The 20,391-nt window shown below is 41.5% G+C and overlaps 2 protein-coding genes across 3 annotated transcripts in view; one reads left to right on the forward strand and one right to left on the reverse strand.

The window, feature by feature from the left end:
* PDCD10 (programmed cell death 10) overlaps positions 1 to 465 on the reverse strand; it is a 50,499-nt gene extending 50,034 nt beyond the window's left edge. The window contains exon 1 of the mRNA XM_069083536.1: positions 251 to 465. The gene's annotated coding sequence lies outside the window, so the exon portion shown is untranslated. The remainder of the gene's footprint in view (positions 1 to 250) is intronic.
* Positions 466 to 766: 301 nt separating this feature from the next.
* The window catches only part of SERPINI1 (serpin family I member 1), a 99,734-nt gene continuing 80,109 nt past the window's right edge, over positions 767 to 20,391 (forward strand). Inside the window, exon 1 of one of the 2 annotated variants that reach the window (XM_069083534.1) lies at positions 767 to 1,484. The gene's annotated coding sequence lies outside the window, so the exon portion shown is untranslated. The remainder of the gene's footprint in view (positions 1,485 to 20,391) is intronic. The other variant, XM_069083533.1, reaches the window with a different exon arrangement.

The raw sequence follows: 20,391 nt of genomic DNA on the forward strand, positions 1-20,391 counted from the left end.
AGGCTCCTCCTCCCACACCTGGAGCGGACCCCGCCCGAGGCACATCCGCCCCCTCCCGGCCCCGGCGGCCGAGGCCTGCCCCTGGCCCGCATCGCCACTTCCTGGACGGCAGCCCCGGGGAGCGAGGCCGGAGGCCGGGAGGGAGGCCCGCGCCCGGGCGGCCTCGACGAGCCCGCTGGAGGCCGCTCGCGTCTAGTCACCTCCCGACGCCCGTAGGCCCCCGCGGGCTCCCGGGCCCGGGCGCACCTACCCTCGCCCGCCGGAGCTCCGCGAGACCGAGGCCGGCAGGGCAGCCCTTCCCTCGGAGGTGACGGCGGCGGCGGCGGCGGCGGCGGCGACTCCGGAGCTGACTCCACTTCCCACCTCCAGAGCCTCTTCAACTCCCGGATCAATTCACTCCGGCAACGCCGGAAGGAGCCGAGAGGAACCAGGCGTTGTCCGGAATCCTGCCCAGCCGAAGCCGCGCACAGGCCGATGGGGGCTCGTAGTCTCAGCCATCGGCCCTGCCCACAGCCGCGAACCCGGATCGGACTACATCACCCAGCGATCCCCGCGCGCAACTCCAGGAGATGGGTGGGTACGGCACGAACCAATCGTCGAGGAATTCTCGGCTCCCCTGGGCGGGGCAGGGAGGAAGGGAGGCTGGGCTGGGGATCGGAAAGAAGGGGAGGAGTCTTGGCTCACCTGGCCCAATCAGAGAGGGTAGTCGGTTCTGGCTTTGCCTCGGGCGGGGGCGAGGGGGCGGAGGAAGAGGAGGAGGCTGGTGCACGCCTCGGGTAGAACCTGGGGTGGCCCTGAGCTCTGCGGGAGGCGCGTGCTAGGAGGGAGCCCCAGGGTTAGCGTGTGGTGGAAGGCACGGGAGCTCTCGGCGACTCGCCCCAAACGGAGCAGTTGCAGCAGCTTCTCGGGTTCAGACAGCTGGGGCAGCGGGCAGCTGTCATCGCCCAACTCCAGCACCTTTCCTGGGAGGGGCAGGGGGTGGAGGCACGAGGACAGGGCGGTGGAAGGAGACCGGAGCATCCCCTTCTTCCCTCCCCAATCTCGAGGCCGGACGGCTGGGGCAGCAGGTGCCGATGCCGGTGCAGCAGGTGTGGGAGAAACAATAGAAGCCGGAGGTGGGAGACCCAGGGAAAGTTGGGGGTGGGGTGGAGCAGCCAGATAGCGGGAGGCAGCAGAAGCTAAAGCATCCTGCCCAGGAAAGGTAAGCGAGGCCGGAGGGGGACGAGCTGCAGCAGCAGCATCGGCAGCTGGAGTAACCACCAGAGCATCAGGAGGAGGAGGGGGCGGAGGAGGAGCGGCCGAGATGGCAGCTTAATTTGCTACCCTGAGGAGGCGGAGTTTCCGCAGCAGCAAGAACAGAAGGCATTGCTGAAACGGTAGCAGCGCTGGCCAGAGCCGGAGCCGGAGGGAGTCTGTCTGTGTGCTTCGCTAGAGACCCACCAGCAGCATTTCTTCAGCAGGCTCTGGGAGTGCTGGAAGGCAAGGTAAGCCCGCTGCGCTGCTTTGGCGAGCATTTACGATGCAAGCTCACTTGGTTACCTACTAGGAAAATTCTTCCAGTTACTGTTTGGAGCAGATTTTAAAGTATTGTGGTTTTCTTCCTACGTAGGTTGCAAACTCTTTTCAACGAAAGATAAATTTTACACTTAAGAAAACGGAGTGGGGAGGGAATCTGATTCACTTTAACCGCCTTTGGATAGAGCACGATTCGTATATCTGAGGAATTTTGTGACACCCCAAATCGTCTTTTTCCCCCTCCTAGGAGCCCCCCACCCCTGCTGTGCCCGAAATTGACTAATTTCGAATTCCGTGAATTAGGTCTGTATTGTAGTGAGGTATTTTTGCTTTAGATTTAGAATTACATAAGGACTCCTTTATTATTAAAACAAGTTTTAAATTCAGAGCAAGGTCCTCTTTTCCTTTCCTTGGCTCATCAGCATCCGTGTATTTCCCCTTTCTGCCACAGAGAAGGATGTCTATGATTTGCTTCAGAAACATTAAGCAAAGGGAGGCTTGCATGAATAATCCAAAGGATGGATGATGGAGCGTATCAGGGGAATAACTTTGGTCCACAAAGACCTTATCAAAAAGCTGTTGAGGCTGGATGGAGGATTAGTTTTCTATTGCCTGGTTCTTTCTTAAATGGGAGTAAAAACCTTGCTTAATATCCTCCCATCCAACATACAGTGCTCTCGGTTCATTGCCTTTCCCAGGCATACCTGGCATCTGTACAGATATTGGATGGGTCAGGAGAATGTGTGTACATTTCAGAATTGCTCAAATGTAAAAGCAGGAATTCCAAGTTTTGGGGTCTATTTAAAGATCAATGTGGTGGCAAGGACCAATGGGACACACTTAAAAGTCATATAGTCACCTGAGACAGTCGCTATTCATCATGTTAAAACTTTTAAGCAATGTTCTGACTTCACTTTGAATGCAGTTGAATAATTTAAGATGCTGTTTTCACGCCAGGTAGAGATGAAAGGTACTATAAATCTGGGTGAGTTTTTGTGACTTGTAAGACAACAGTCAAGTCTTTCTATGAAAATACAAACCATTTCCCTGTTTTGTGGTGTTTTTAAAAACAAAAGAAGTCATAGATTATGTATTTTTAAATTAAAATAGCATATTATGGCATCTCTTTGTGCTAGAACATGTTTATCATGATGACATCTTATGGTACACAGATGCTTTTCAGAATTAGGGTAGCAATGGTGATTGACTCGTGTTGAAATATAATCTTTAGTGATCATTTATTACGATTTTATTTTCTGTTTTCACACTGCTTGTTTCCTGCTGGCTTTCTGCTCGATTCTTGGTGGCTTCCTTAGACTCTTGTTTTTTATTTCTATTTTTTTTTTAAATACCAAGTTGTAGTAATATTAAAATGGTCTCAAAGACATTCCTTTGGTAGTGCGAAGTTCATTGCTAATGAGTGTTTGACAACCCCAATGAATCAGGGATGAACATGGAGCTCTTAACTGTGGACAGCACCAAAAAAAAAAAAAAATTAAAGGGTTAGAAAAAGCTGTGTTCACATTGTCCCTGAGGCAATCAGGTAAGTGCCAGACGTGAGGAGCTTTTTTATGAAGAAGAAACAGTGGCAGTTGACCCAAACTGCTTCTATACTCAGTCAGATTATACCCTGGCTGCACCATGGGAGGCATTCTTCTGGCTACATTCTAAGTGTGATTCTCTCCCTAGGAAAATACACTTTTTTTTTTTTCCCTTTGGGGAGAGGGAGGAGAATTTGGGACAAGGGTGGAGCGAGGCTTAAAAACTGGTGTGTTTGTGCAGAGCTCTCCACCCACAGCAACATGAAAACTGATTTATAGAGAAAATTCTTTTTTTTTTCCTTGATCTCTTTGGGAGTCAGACTTTCCTTTTCAGAACTTCAGATTTTCTCTGAATTTCTATGCTTATCCAGTTCTTTGGTATGTGGAACCATACTTTCAGAGTTAGAGTCTTGGGCTCTGTGTCTATGACCCTGATTCTTTTATTTCATCTTGCCTGTCATTCCCGCTCCCCCCCCCCCCCCCGCCCTTCCCGGCCTAATAGGAGAAATGGTCTGGGAAGTCTTACTTGGTAAAAGATTCAAGCTTAATGCATGCCTCTTTCTTTGTACTTGGTATCTTCACTGTCTGGCCCAGTGCCTGGCACATTAGCAGATGCATAATTACTTGTTGATTTATTGGTTGGAAAGTATTTGACTTTATTGGACAAAAGCAGAGTGTTTTGTGACCCAGGCACATTTTTACATCCTTCGGTCTACCTCTGTTGAGCTAACACACAGCCAGAATTTCACATAGGAATAAATGAAATACAGAACCTTATGATGTTGATAGTGTTTCTGGTTAAGCTCAGGAAGCATCTTCACTTGTGAAGCATGTCATGAACAAGAGATTAGGCTGAATGACTGAATCTGATTACCAAGGTGCTACATTCAGAGGTTCCCTTGACCTCTGATTCATATTAAGTTGATGTTGAAATTAAGTCTCTGATCATCAAACGACTCCACATATATACATTATTGATTATATATAGTGAAGAATTGTGGAGGGATGAGTCTGTGATTATATTTTGCAAATCACTAGCCAGGGTAAAATCAGACCCATTTACTTTTGATTTCAGTGCCATAGAATGAACCCATCTGTGGTTAGGGTAGCTGAGAAATAAAAATGAACATTTGCCAAATGGCTTTTTAGAAATTACCTTTAGAATACCCATTTCTGTAGCTAGAAAATATGGTTAATCCCTGTTTACTTTTTTTCCGGCCTTTTTTGCCATTTGAAATTCTGAATACGACCTTACTGAGCAAAAATAACTACATAGCCTGGATTTATCTTTCCAACAGGAAAATTGTCTGCTCCATTCAACACAAAAGATGGAGACTAAAACTGGGCAAGAGCTTATTCCTCCCCTCCCCCCTACCCCCCCCCATGGTAGGTATGAAGAGAAGGGCCTCTAGAAGGTACCTACTCTCAAGGTGCAAAGGAACTCTGATACCTTTTGTTTTTATCTATTGTTAACGTATCTCACAAATGATTTTTGTGTCCTTTCTTTGTAATCACCATTTTCTAGAGGACTGCTTCCCTGGGGGAGGCACTTTCCTAAAATGATATTTTCAAGAGAAGATTGCTGACATGAAATCATTAGCCTTTGCCCAGACACAAGCTGTTGAAGCAGGAAAGGAAAGGTTATATGTGTATGTACCCATTCAGACAGTAGAACTTGCTGTTATCTGAGCCTTGATAAGATATAGAAGGAACAAAAAACAAAATATTTAAAATTTCATTTTTTTATCTGAATGGGTGTTCTGGATAAGAGGTATGCTGGGGAAAGGAAACAATGATGATAATTATTGATTCACTGGGTCACTCAGTAGGCTTAATATTTAACTTGATTGGGAAACCTTGCAGTGGGAATCAGACATGACTTATTGAAAACTTTCCATCTCAAAGATAAGCAGGTGGTGGTTTGTATCTTTTTTTTTTTAAAAAAAGAGAGATTTCAAGGAAGAGATAACAGGAAGGCAAGTTGAGACATTAATCTGAGCTAGTTTGATAAATGTTTTGGAGGATATACTTAGTGGGGTTTTAGAAATTTAGAGATGAAGTCTAGAAGTTCACTGGATTCTAAATCTAGACTTGGAAGGAGTCTTAGAAGCCATCTACTCCACCATTCATTTTTCAGATAAGGAAACTGAGGCACAGATAGGCAAAGTGATTTCCCCAATGTCACATGGCTTGTTAAGTAGCAGAACCAGAATTCAGGCCCACATCCTCTTGTTCCAACCCCAGGGTTCTTTCTGTCATCCCATGCTACCAATTTTCAGCAGTTTTATGTAGACTGAATGAGCAATTCCCTACTCCAAAGAATAGAATTCAGAAGTATTTTGAAAACTGTCATGAAAGTGTCTCTGCCCATTTCATATTCCTTTAAACCTAGGTTTTTACTTCTCCTTTCTTTGCATATTATTATACTCTTGGGCCTTAAAGGATGATTCTGACTGCTAAGTGGGAGGCCAAGTAGTATCGAGCAGATAAGAGAAAAGTGCAGCTGGGAAATTGGAACTTTTATCAGGCAGCAAAAGAGAATAAGCAGAAAATATATTTATTTTTGGTAGAAAATTCCTTTTGCCAGATTGTTTTGGGGGTCAGGCTCTCCTTTTCAAAACTTCAGATTTCCTCCAAATTCTTATGTTTATAGTTTTACAATAACCATTTCCCACTCAAGTATGTGGGGGGAGCCAGACACTCAGAAATAACTCTGTAAATATATGTTGTAGTGCATCGAACTATTTACTAATAATTTTAATGTGCACCTTTTTATTGAGAAGACCGGATTCAAATTTAAAGACCAGCAAGCAGTATTGAGTTCTGTCATCTTGCTAAGTCATTGGGTCCCTTTGATAAAGGATGGCAGCAACCTACAGTACTATTATCTTGTTAGTCTGACAATAGCCAAGTCTTATCAGCAAGAGTGTTATGGAAAAGTGTTTTGTGAATGGACAAAGTACAGTCCTTTTGAGATCAGCTAGTAAGTTAGTGAATATTTGGCTCCCCTACTTGAAAGGCTGGTGGCCTGTTAGGGAAAGAAAAGCCATTTGGGGATAAGATTCTTATCTTAACCAGTACAGTTGTACACTTCACATTTGTCCTGGTTTATGTACATGAAAAATGTATAGAAGGTATAATTTTGTCCTCTTGGTGTCTTCCAAGTCACCAGTGCAAATCCCAGCCCATCAGTGACTTAGCAGATAGCTCTTGCTTGAAATTGCTTGAGCCATAGAGGCCACCAGTGCGGTATTGCTGTTTGTCCTTTGTTCTCAGAGGACCAATGACATTAGGAGGGTAATGTCTTGACATGAAAGTGAGTTGGGTTTGAGTGAGGCAGAGTCTTTAGCCTCACCCTGTCCTCCAGAGTTCAGCAGGAAGACACAGGTTAGGAAGACTGGTTATGGCCCTAGATGCAGTGGGACACCTTGTCCTTTTTAAGGTAGGTCTTTCCCAGGTCTCAGTTTGTCTGAGGCAACATCCATTCAGTAATTAAAGGCTAGGTAAGAATGGAGGCCAAAGATGGCCTAGTTTGCCTTCAAAAAAGAATCCGTCTGGGAGGGCAAGACTCTCAGTTTCTGGCCAGAAAAGAACAATTAATGTTTATAGGCAGACTTGGGATCTTCCCCCAAGATTCCAATCAAGTTCAACACTGCTATGCTAGGTTTGTGCTTTGCTTTGATTCATATTCTTTTTAAAATTATTTATGCAAGTTAGTGTGTTTCACTAAGAAGAATAGGGAAGCATGGTAACAGCAAGATGTTGTCTAATTCAGTCAAGTGGGGAGAGAGCTCCTCACTTTCCCCTTTCCCTCTCATCCGCACTATGAAGAGTCTTTTGGACGAGGTAGAGGGAACACATGAATACTCAAAATTTTCCAACAGCAACAAGTCTTTCAGTTGTTGGCCACTGCTATAGGGGAGAAGATGGCAGGTACTGGTTCCCGATACCAGTAGTCATTTGCTGGGCTAGCAGCTTGGTGAAAAATAAGACACTTGCAAAAATGCTTATGAAATCCTATACAATTCTGCATTGGGCGGGGGGAGTGGAAAGATTGAATATGCTAGTTTACCCATCCTGGAGTCAGTAGTTCAGCCAAGAAGGTTTGCTCTTACTAGGTTTGAGTGCCTAATGGCTAATGATCACCTTGCTATGGAATCCTTTGGAAGAGGTGTTTTTTTGACCTTCTGTTTGAGGAATAGTGCATCCTTTTTGGTAGTTGTAACATTTCAAATCATGGAAGATTATACTCTTCAAAGATATGAAATTGTTCATCACCTGTAAGTCAGTGGAAAGGTGCAGGGAGTGTGTGGGGCTATGCAACACGTTACAAATAAGGAATTTCTGAGGGTAAAAGTATGCAAAGAATGGAGAGAGACAGAGACCCTGAGTCATTGTGTGATGAGAACAAAGAAAGGTAGCTACCATACTTCAGGGGAGTCCTTGAAAAGTCTGGAGAAATCAAAGGGAGCACATATCCTGTTGGATGGGTCTTTCTCAGTGAACTTCTAGGAGGGCAGAATACAAGAACTGTACTGGATGTGCAGACATGGACGGTGTGGATGGATGCTCCTTAAGGGCAGCCGCTGTTTCATTTTTGCTTTTGTACCCTCATTGCCTAGACCTTTGCTTGCCAGTAGTTGGTACTTAATAAAGGCTTTCTGATAGATTGAATGCTTTGTTGGAAAAAAGAACCTCAATTGATGAGATCACAAATCCATTTGAGTATCCTATCAAAAGGTATGATTAATAATGGACCCTTGAAGACATTAAAATATTGTTCTCTTTTAAATACCCATTAATCATAGGTTATTCCAACCTTGCAGAGAGAAATGGATTTCACACCATAAAATGAGCAACAGACAGTGTTGAAACAAATGCAGAAGATTGCATTTTCCCCTCTCTTTGATCTTCTAGAAAATAAACATAACTGATTTTTGTTTGAGAATTAATAATCAGATACTGCCCCCATTTATCATTACTGCTAAAAAGAGTGTCTTCCGAATTGTAATTAATTTAAAAGTGCCAGGTTCTTTGAGATGAATAGCACCTAATATCTAAAATAAGTATCTTACCCCTTTCTTTTGTCCCCTTGAAGATAACTAGCCCACGGTTCCTGCTGCCGAGGACAAATTTGCTTACAAACATTGATAAAGATCCATTTCAGTTTGCTTCTGATGGCCAATCAGTGGTAAATGGTGCTGAGCTTATGTTACTCACCAAGATACTGCTCACAGCTTTCTGAAAGACGCATTTTTGTCCTCCTCTCTAGTTTTTATTTTTTTTTTGCTCTAAATATGGCCCTATACATACATTCATCCCACCAGCATTTATTAAGCACCGATTATGTGTAAGACTCGGTGCTCAGTGATGAGGATATACAAAGGAGAAGTAGAACTTGCCTTTGAAGAACTTGTATTCTTATTGGATAAAACAGAATAAAAAGGAAATGGTTTATGAGTGAAATAAGTTCACTTCATTTGGCAGATTCGTTTTTTAAAATAATTTTTAAAGATAAACACCTTGATTTTTGTACACATGTGTGTATTTACATAAAATGTCCAAGTTGTTGGTGTAATCTTTTTTTTTAATTTGAGAATGGCACCTGGTGAAACTGACTCTTATACTTGCAAAGAAAAATCTATGCACCACTTGTGTGTTTGTCTTCAGCCCGGGGGGTCATTGGCAAATCAGATACCACCTAGTAGTCTTGTTTTTTTTAGGAGTGAGCTCCCCCACCCACATTCTACCTATAGTTACCTTGAAGAAATAGACCTTTAGTTTTCTTGAGGAACTTCTCTCCCCACTCTCTCTACTCCCCCACGTCCCCCATGTGCATGCATACATGTTTGACTTTGATTTTATATGATGAGGATTATAATTAGAAATTGTGTGCAGTTCAAGTCAGTGAGGATTTATTAAGACATACCATGTGCAAGGCTCAGTACTAGGCACAAGGAACATAGACAAAAAAACCATGCCTGTCCTCAAGGAGCTTATATTCTACTGGTAATACAGCATGTGACTAGATAAGTGAAGTTGAGGAGGAAGATGGGACTAATGACACCAGAACCAAGTCAGAGGCATGATTCATAGGACTTGGAGCCAACACTGACTTTGGAGTCTGATGACCTTGATTCTAATCTCACTTGTATTAATGACAATCTGTGTGACATGGACAAGTGCCTTCTCTGGGCTTCAGTTAATCTTGCTTTCAGTTAAGGGCTTGGGGCAGGATGGCCTCTTCTAGCTTGAAATGTGTGATCCTAAGACCTTCAGTAGGAAGTGGCATCGCAGTTGAACCTTAAATAAAGCTCTAAATCCCAAGAAGCTAAAGGGAGTAGGAGACAATTCCAAGCATGAAGGCAGCCTGGGCTTGGGATGAAATGCCAAGTTTAGAGAACAGCAAGTAGGTCAGTTTGGCTGTAATGTGACCAGGTAGAGGCAAATAATGGTACTTTTAAAGCCACATTTGGAAGGGCTTTCAATGTGAACCTCAAGAATTATTATTTCAGCTTAATATAAATGGAATCATGCTTTTGTTGGGCAGGATCAAGGTTAGACTTTAAGGTTCGCTCTAGGTTTTGCTGTTTTGTTTTTTGACTGTCTTGAAGGTCAGGTAGGTAGCTTAGAAGAGGAGAATTCAAATGCAGCCTCAGGCACTTACTGCCTGTGTGACCTTGGACAAATGGCTTAACCACTATTTGCCCCAGTTTCCTGAATTGTAAATTGGAGATAATAACAGCCCCTAGCTTGTGGGATTGCTGTAAGGATCAAATAATGCCTGACATAGAGTGAGCCCTTAACATAGGCATGTTCCCTTTCCTGTAAGAAGAACAGATTGGAGAAAGGAGAACCAGGTAATAAGTTAGAAGGAAAGATGTAAGGGAGAAGAAGAGGTGAAGGAGATGATGTAAGAGGAAGGCAAAGAAATAGAATGTGATCAAAGGCTTTGTGCACATGTAGATATGTACTGTTTGGAGGTGCTGCCATCTTCCTAATCACCTGGGCTGGAAACTTCAGGCACCCTGGGCTTTACTTTCCCCCCTCTCTCCATGATCCCCACTTAATGAATTCCATTCTACACCGTTTCTGTTGGTCTACTTCTTATTTTTTTCTGTATGTTTTTTTTTCATTTTACTATTAATTTATGGAATAAAACAAGAAATTCCATAACATAGTATAATAGAAAAGATGATTTCACACAAAACTGCAGATCTCTTATGTACAACTTGCTATTTCTTTTACATATGTAATAAAATATTATATAATATTATATATAAAATAAATGTCTCCCCTTCTTCCCCACCCTGACCCTAGAGATGGCTATCATTAGATACACGTGTGTGTGTATGTATAATTATTCTATACATCTATTAGTTCTTTCTCTGGATGCAGATAGTATTTTTCTTCATATGTCCTTTAGAGTTAATTTGGGTATTCATAATAGTCAAAATGATTCATTTGCTCAGAGTTATTCTTAAAACAATATTGCTGTTACCGTATACAATGTTCTTTTGGTTCTGCTCATTTTGCCCTTCATTATTTAGTATAAGTCTTTCCATGTTTTTCTAAGATAATTGAGCTTATCATTTCTTATAGCACAGTAGTAATCCATCACAACCATATACAACTTGTTCAACCATTCTGTTTGGTTGGTCCATTTCTCTTCACTCATGTGGCCAACACCCTAGTCCATACCAAACCTTCATTATCTCTTGCTTGGATTCATATAATGGCAGTCTAACTAGACTGTCTTCAGCCCATTCCTCACACAAAATTATGGCAAAATAATCTTCCTAATGCTTAGTGACTGTGTTGTTCTGCTTAAAAACATTCAGTGGTTCCCTATAGTCTATAGGATAAAATACAACCTCTTTTATTTCAGCCATTCAAAACCCCCTTGGTATGGCTCCAACTTTCTAACTATTTCATATTGTGCCTCTTCTCTGACACCTTAGAGCTAACTTGGCCTACCAGCTATCCTCCAAATATCTCTGGCTGTCTCCTGGCTGTGCACTGACACAGCTAGCTGCACCCCCTTCCTCTCACCCCGACTCCTGCCTAGAATATATAATCTTCTCTCTGACATTCAGAAAGAATCCTTCTCCTCTCTTAAAGCTCATCTCTGGGGGCCTCTACCTCTGTGAAATATCCTTGAGTCCCCCCTTCCTCCACCCCAGCCAACAAAGTATTCTCTCCCTTTAGATTTTAGTGCATTTTTGGGGGGGGGGTGACTCTCTTTGTCTCTTTCACTCTCTACTTTCAATTATTCTCTATGTTTCATTTTCACCCCATGAGGGCAGAAATCTTGGGGTTTTTGTGTTTTTGCCTTTGTATTCCCAGCACCTAGCATAGTGCCTTGTATAGTAGGCACTTAATAAATGTTGTTTGATTTGGAGGTAGATGGAAGAGACCTCGAATGTCATCTAGGTAGAGGATCAGAGATTTCACAGTAAAAGGGACCTCGGGAGCCATATGGTCCAACCCTTTCATGATACACATAAAGGGACTGAAATGCGGCAGGTTAAGGGACTTGTCACTCAGTGACCCCAGAGAGTAAGCTACTGAGTCAGAATATGAATCCAGCTCCTCTGGCTCCAAACCCACCACATTTCCCAGGGTACCAGGCTTCCTTTCTACCAACTCCTTCCTTCTACAAATGAAGATACTGAGACCCATTAAAAGGCAATGACTTGGTCCCAGTCACCCAGCAAATTTGCACTTGGGTCTTAAAAAAGATGTCATTGATGCCTATTTTTTGAATCAGTTTTTTTTTTTTTCTGGATCTATACCACCTCTTCTTTGCTACCACCAAAGGCACCCTTCTTTGTAACAAAGAAAAGTTGCTAAGCAAATCCAGCCTCTGGACCTATCAGGCCTTGTTCTGTATGCAGCGTACTCCACCTATCTAGGAAAAGGAAGGAAATGTTGCCATCTTTTTCTTCTAGGGCCCAAAGTGAGCTTTACAATCACTTCCTTTTAATAGGAGCTCAGGTCTTTGACTCCTGGTCCAAGATTGTATCTCTGCAATATCAGGAAGCTTTTTATCTCCATTGTAATTTGGCAAGGATTTTTCAGCTGTATTTTTTCATGGAAACAGTTGATATTTCTGAAGTTGGTCGCCTTGCTTTTTTACATGCTTTGTAATGACATAACAAATGAGTTAATGTACAAAAAGCACTTTGCAAGCTTAGGGCACCATATAGACGCTAGCTATCGACATGTCTCCTCTCTGATATTGTTACTAATCCAGCAAACATCTCCTATGTCCTTACTACGTGCAAGGAGTTGTATTAGGCATGAGAGCTCCAGAGGCAAAGTGAGCCTAGGTATGGCTCTCCCTCTCTATCCTCTGCTTTGACTGTTTCTTCTGGTCCAGAGGGGAGGATGACCATCTACATAGCCAGCTTCCCAAGCTCCTCTTGGGAGAGCAGAGTGCTCTGAAATTAAGAGTCTTGTACCATGCATGGTGTCGAATGAATGCAGATGTGATTTACTTTGCTTTAATAATCTCATTTTCCTAAGTGGATCATGTTTCCCAAATACTATCTCTCACAACCAGAGCCATTCACCACAACCATGAATCACTGAATCAGAGCTGTCTTTGTTGAACAACTTTCAGTGAAGGGAGTTTGGGACAGTTTTTCTTTTCTTTCTTTTTTTCCTTTTCCCCTCCTGGGAGCCAAGCTCTTTCATTAGTGTGTTATAATGGAGAAACCAGGTGTCAGAGGATCTGAGTTTAAATCCTCATTCTGCCACTTCTTCCATGTAGGGAATGACCTCCTTTGCCCTTGGTTTCTCCTTCAGCAAATGAACGGATTGGAAGAAATGATCACCAATATCCCTTTCAGCTCTGAATTCACATTTCAGGGACCCTCGTTTGATCATATGCATGGGCATATCTGTAGTATCTGGTACATGGTTTGGGATTGAATGATACCCTTGATCTCTCTTGGGATAGACTACTTTCTGATACTGGAAGGTGCTCATTGTTGCTTGAGGTCATTAGCCTAAAGAGTTTGTGGATATTGGATGTTAACAGAGTTCAGTTCAGGTTATTTTGCTAGGTGGGGCAGTAGATAGAGTATTGTACTTGGCTAGGAAGACCTAAGATACTTAGTAGATAAATGACTTTAGGCAAGTCATTTAACCACTGTAGCCTCAGTTTCCTCATCTGTAAAACAGGGATAATAATAGCCCAGGGAGGTTGTGAAGATCAGATGAATGAATGTGCCAAGACCTTTGCAAACCTTAAAGTGTTATATCATTTTTATCATGTTGTTTCAATTAGATTGAATTTAAAATCATTGCTGTTGTTATTTTAGAGAGGTAATAGTATCTATAGTGGAGAGAGAGCTGTCCTGATTTCGAATCCTACCTCATTTACTTACTGACTGTGTGATCCTGGGTAATTTCCTTAACCTCTGTCTGCCTCAGTATTCTCATCTGTAAAATAGGGATAATAATACATCACAGGTTTGTTTCGAGGCTTAAAATTACGTATGTAAAGCATTTTGCAGGTTGCAGAGCACTGTATAAATGCTAGTAATTATTAATAACGATTCTGGACATAGAATGTTTTACCCACATCCCTATGAGGTAGGGCTACAGGTATTATCCCTTTCTGAAAAGGTGCTATAAAGCACTTGGCAAACCTTATAGCACCATGATAATAAGGATAGCATGTATATTCAGATTCAGAAAAGTGAAATGACTGCCCCATGGCTATCTAGCTAGTAAGCATGAGAGATGGGATATGTATCTCAGTCTCCAAACATAGCTTGACATAGATACCATTTTATTTATTTATTTGGTCATCCATTTGAATTTTATCTGTGCTTGCATCATGTAATCACAATGTATTTCACAAAGCAGTTTGAAGTTACTAAAGTAATGAAGGGGGACAGCTAGATGGTACAGTGGAGAGAGCACCATACCTGGAGTCAGGAAGGCCTGAGTTCAAAACCGACCTGAGACACGTGCTAGCTGTGTGACCCTGGGCAAGACACTGCACCCTGTTTGCCTCAGTTTCCTCATCTGTAAAATGAACTGGAGAAGGAAATGGTCAACCACTCTGGTGTCTCTGCCAAGAAAATCCCAAATGGGGTCATGGAGAGTTGGACTTGACTGAAATGACCAAACAATAAAACAATGAAGAAATGAATCTTTCTCAGGCATCTTCAATCTTCAAGATTAAAACTGCTCCAGTTTTCCAGAATGGTTACAAATATTAATCACTTATCATCTCCAATGGAGAGGATAGTATCTGAAGTCATAAATCCACTTGCTTCCTTAGACACAGTTGCTGTTATGTGTAGAGTATCAATAGTGTCACCTCCATATACAATCTATGAAATCTCTTGTTTCCTCCAAGGATTTTCCCTAGTCTCAGATTTTGAAAATAAAAGTTTCATTTGCTAAACCCATGACATGCTTTTAACCATCTGTTCTGTTTACAGAATCTCAGAGTTGGAAGGGATCTCAGTGGCCAACGAGTCCAACCTAGATCCAAAAGGAATCATGCCTATAACACTCCCAATGTACGGTCATTCAGTCCTTGCTCAGAGACTGCCAGTGAAGGAGACACACCAGGCATATCTTGAGACAGTCCATAATGCTGCTAAGGTTTTTGGGATTCCCCCCACCCCAACATTAACCCAAATTTATCTCCGTGTATGTGTGCCCAGTGCTCCTTGTTCGAATGTCCTGTTCAAATACTTGACAGCTCTCATGTGCCCAAGTCTGTTCTTCTCTGGCCTAAATTGCCACACATCCTTTGAATGATCCTTTGATATGAACTGAAGCCTTTTACCATTCTGGTTGCTTTTTTCTCTGGATGTTCTCCATCGTATCAATGTTTTCCAAATTATGGTGCCCAGAAGTAGACAGAAGCCTCTTGGTATGGTCTGACCAGAAGAACTATCACTTCCTTATTCTGGGAAGCCTAATGTCTCTAAATGAAGTCACTGATGACTTTTTTTTGGTGGTTAAACCACACTGTTGACTCTGAATTTGCAGTCCCCCCCAAACCTCCAATATCTTTCATATAAACTGCCATCTAATTAAACCTCCCTCTGCTTATGCTTAAGTTGGGATGTTCTGAACCCAAGTATAAGATTTCATACTCATCTCTCTTTCATTTCATCCTTTTTTGATTCAGCCCGATTTTCTAGCCTGTCAAGATATTTTTTACTCCGGACTCTGTCTTTCAATATGCCAGGCCTCCTCTCCAGTTTTTTGTCTCTTCTCCAGCATCTGCAAATTTGATGAGCATTTGATGAGCGTGCCATCTCTGTGTTTATCCAAGTCATTGATTAAAAACATTTAGCACAGGGCCAAACACAAATCCTTGAGCCAGTCAACTAGAGACATTCCAAGTTGAAATTGAACCATTAATGTCTACATTTTGAATCCAGCAATTGAAAAATATCCAAGTCCATACAATTACAGTATTTCCCAGCCCACATCTCTCCATATTCTTTGCAAGATTATCATGAAATCTTTATCCATTCTTTGGCTGAACTCTTCATAAACTATGTAAATGATTTAATAGTCCCGACAGAAAAGAAGTAAGATTATTTTGGCATGACCTGTTCTTACTTCCACCACCCTGAGTTGTGATCACTGCCTCCTTTTTTGATACTTCTTTACCATATCTTTGGAGTTCTACAGTTTTGCCAGGATCTAAAGTCAGGATCACTGGACTATTATTTGTTGACCCTGTTCTCTCTCTCTCTCTCCTGACCCCCTTTAAAAAAATAAAAACAGGACATTTGCTTTTCAGATATTATTGACCACGTCTCAGCAGTTATATCTACTGGTTGTTTTTTTTTGTTTTTGGAGTCAGAGATGAATTTGTCTGGACTGAGACATTTGAATTCATCAGGATCCTGTAGGCAGCTTGCTTATGCTATTACCATTTATCTAGGGTTATCAATTCTGTTCGCCGTTTTGGTCCCATCCTTTCCAACTCAGAGGCCGTTTTCCTTGGCAGACAAAATGGAAGCAAAATCACACTTTAGCAGCCCTGCCTTCTCTCTTGACAGGTTTTCCCACCCCCGCAGGCAATGATCTGGGCCCTGAACCCTCTTCCCATTCCCAGCCCTCTGTCGCCCTTTATTTCCTTGGCAGCCTCAGCTCTTCCTCAAGCTTACCAGCCCCAGCGCCATTCCTACGGGGCTGTGCCTTACTTTTCTGTTCATCCTCTTTTTCTTGAACTCTCTTTCCATTCAAGTACGTACATTTTAGAAATCTGAGCCGGTTCCTGGATTCCCGTACCCACATCCGTCTCTTAGCGTAATGGCTATTTTTCTTTCACGTTGGGATCTCTCGTTCCTCCTTGATTGACTTAGTCTGAGGGGTAGTTCAAAAATCCATTCTCTCCAAATCCAGGCTAAATAACGGATTATGCCTGGCTTTATTCTCCAGCACAAATTACAAGAAAGAGTGGCATTTCCTCTCCTCAGGTTTCCATCATTTCCACCCTTGCAGAGTCCCTTCCTGTTTGTGAGAAGTAGATTGCGCATAGCAGTTCCCCTTGCTGAAAGATATCATCAAGGAAAATCAAAAGGTTGTTAGCTGCTCTGTTTGGGGGCAAAGACAGAGAGAGAAGAGAAGGAAAAGGCTACACTTGTGTTTTGTTTAAGTCCACCTAGGAAATAATATGCTTTGTATCTCAAATGATTATGCCTGTTAGACAGGGGCACTAACATCGTAGAATCTGATATTTGGATGGTTCTTCAATAGCTTTTACTCCAACCCATAAAGAAAAACATCTCTCACTATAACATCTGAGAAATGGCCATCCATTTTCTGCTTTGAGAGGCAGAGGAAGACACAGAGAGAAACACAGCAAATGTCTGGATAATTGAAGTCCTTGAGGACTGTTGTATCATGCTTCTGTACTGCGGTTGTAATGTTCCTCTCTCTGTCTAGGTGCTTTATACTATAAAGCATTATGCTATAATATGTCTTTATACTATAAAGTTTATGGTATGCTCTGATGAAAAAAAAATTTGTTTCTTCCTCTGTTGACCTTATTCCAGATGCTCTCTATCATGTTGCATCTCCCACCCCCCAGGTCCTGACTCCAGAGCTGGTGATCTATCCGCTACATCACCTAGCTGCCCCCACCATATTTCAGTCATAGTTCTCATCCTTTTATATTATGTGGTCATAGTAGCCGTCTTGAATTTGGACCTCTAAATTATCTTGCTTGCTGTGTAAACTTGACATTGGAAGCCATGAGTTTTACTATTGGCTCCTTTCTTGGATTTTGTTTCTGGTGAAATTCTAATGTCTCAACTGTTAGTCTTCATATATTGTGTTACTCTGTGCTATCTAAGGGTGTGTGTGTGTGTGTGTGTGTGTGTGTGTGTGTACACATGTATATATGCATTTTTTTCTGTCTATATTCCTTTCCCTTTAAAACCCTATTGAATGGATTTGGAACAAACCAGGTAGATAGATTTATCAGTCTAGGTATACTTCATTGTTGGCCAGGAACATGTTATTCCTTTGTTTTAAACCATGGTCCCATAATCCATACCCTGTTCTCAGATGTTCCTTTTTATACACGTGTTCAGTATACTACATCAGTGTTTCTCAAGTGGAAAGGGGAAAAGAAGTTTCACTTTCAGTATCTCCAAATTTCTAGTATTTATGCTTTTACTTCCTTTATCATGCCATAAAGGACATTACTTGTATAGCAATTTCTTCCTCCCCACTTCCCTTCCTGAATTTCTCTACTACCTATGCTACTTACTTTCATTTGATTTTGTTTTCTTATATAGCCTAATGTATAGGGAAAAGTGCTAATTTAAACTAAGAGGCCTTAGGTTTCAGTTCTGACTTTGGTTCTTCATAACTATACAATGACCTTGCCTATAGCCCCTCTAGACCTCAGTTTACTCATCTATAAAAGGAAGGGATTAGACTGGGTAATGCCTAAGGTTCCTTCCAGTTCTAAAATAATATTAAGGATCATTAATCAATCCATAAATTAAAAATAAAATAAACAAAAATTTTTAAAAGAGTCAACATTCATTTTAATGGTATACTGGACTGCAAATTCTTTGAGGACAAAGACTCTGCCTTGTCTGTGTACCACTGGTGTCAGTACTCAGTACATGTTAGGAGCTTAATAAATATATAATAAATAAAAATTAGTGTCAATAAGTACTGCTGTTTTTGAAGAGACAGGTTTCACTTGATATATTGAACATGTCTAATACAAATACCACCTGCCCCCCTCCCAAAAAAGTGATTTCTTCTGCCTGGTTAACTGCCCCTGCAAAAATGCGCAGATCTTGGGGGCAGCTAGGTAGCCCAGTGAATAGAGCACCAGCCCTGGAGTCAGGAAGACCTGAATTCAAATTTGGCCACAGACACTTGACAATTGCTAGCTGTGTGACCTTGGGCAAGTCACTTAAGCCCAACTGCCCTGCCTTCCCACCTCCAAAAAGCCTCCCCCCGCCCCAAAAAAAAGTGCAGATCTCAACCAGGCCATCTTGTCAAGAAGTCTTAGATAGTTGTCTGAGGTCATAAGGCTAAGTAACTTGTCCAGGCTTACACAGGTGTTAGCCTGGGTCCTCCTGCCTCAAAGTTTATCCCACTTTCCACTCTGAAGGGCTCCCTCTTGTAGATAAAAACAAGTTGAAGTTGGAATTTTCCACAAGGATCTTCAAAGCTGCAGCTTCTCTTTATTTTGGAGCATTAAAGCCCATTATTGTTTTCTCAGATCTGGGAGGGAATTTAGAGATTATTTTAGCACCCTGGGTTGCAAGAATCAAATGAGATAATTCTAAAGTATTTATTAACTCAGTGTCTGGCCCATAGTGAGCACAGTATAAATGCCACGATCACTATTTTTGTTTGCTTTGTCTCCCCTTCCTGCCCCCTTACATCTCTTTGTTTTTCATAGATCAGGATGATCCATAGTTATCATAATACTTGGTGATGCTAGGCCAAGTTAAAAATCATATGCTGTGTTCTACGAAGGGGCCTGTGGGCATAAAAGCTCCATGTGATTGTCAAACTTTTTCAATATTTTGGTTAATTTTGTGTAACTGTTTTTCCCTGGGTTTTTTTGTTCTTCATTAGAAGATATAGTTCAGAGGGTGGAAGGAGGTGAAGAGGTAGTGATACTTTACAGAATGTAAGTGATATGAAAACAAAAGAGATCAAATACAAATTTATTTAATAAAAAAATATGCTTTAAAAGTCCATTATTCTGAGAGTGAATTAGCAATAGGTATAGTCTAACCTTCCCAAATATAGCTTTAGTTTCAAGGATCACAAAATTTCAATAACCTGAGAGAATTTCTTCTCTTTATGTGTATGTTTTTAATAAAATCATTGATGTATTCAGTGAAACTTGCAGGGAAGATACAAGCTATATTTCTCTTAGGTTGGCATCAGTCTGAAAATTTGTGGTTTATGTAATAATGGCTTTTAGAAAGAATCACCCTCCCAGAAAGCTACTAACCCAAGAACGACCATAGCTTGTATGTGAGCAGAATGGAGCATATGGATCCCTGATAAAATTTTGTTTCACCTTTGAGTCATAGATTTGGCTTTGGAAGGAACATTGAGGGTTGTTTAGTAAGGCCTTCCCATTCTTTCTCTCTCGTCTCTTCTCACTGAAAGATGGAGAAACTGATGCCAAAAAAAAAAAGTCAAATGATTTGACACAGAATGTGACCATCAGAATTTGAACCAAGGTCCTCTTGTTTTAAATTCAACCCACTTTCTAGTCCACATCATTATCTTCTGTTAAATCCTCTATTTTACTGTTGTTTTCCTTCATAAATAAAGAGCCCATGGCTGGTAACCTGAATATTGTCTGCTTTCTTCACTTCCCCTTCTTGATCTTTTTTTCTGTTCTAGCCTACACTTCTTTTCTCCGTAGTCTAGGATGGTGGTTCTCAAAATGTGGTCTAGAGATTCCTACGGATGAAAACTATATTCTAAGATGCTTTCATTTCCAGTGATAGACAGAGAGATAGATCCAACAGTAGATATCATTAGGCAAAAACACACATAAATAAAAGCTCTTTGGGGAGTCCTTGTCTTTTAAGAACGTAAAGGGGTCCAGACACCAGAAAGTTTTAAAACTGCAGGTCTAGGATAGGAAGAGGAGGTAGAAAGAAGAGGTAGAAGGATTATTATTATTTGATGAAAATGTATGTACAATTTATTGCTTAGTAAGTGATTGATGTGTTGTTCATTAGAAGCATCAGGTATGTAGATAGAGAACATTCTCCCAGATTTCTGCTGTATTTAAACTTCTATTTTTAATACAAGTTCATTCACAAAAAAAAATGAATTGTTT

Source organism: Petaurus breviceps, unplaced genomic scaffold (genome assembly GCF_028583685.1).
Source record: "Petaurus breviceps papuanus isolate PSGF00001 unplaced genomic scaffold, PetGlider_PUasm1.0 173, whole genome shotgun sequence".
NCBI classification, from domain to species: domain Eukaryota; kingdom Metazoa; phylum Chordata; class Mammalia; order Diprotodontia; family Petauridae; genus Petaurus; species Petaurus breviceps.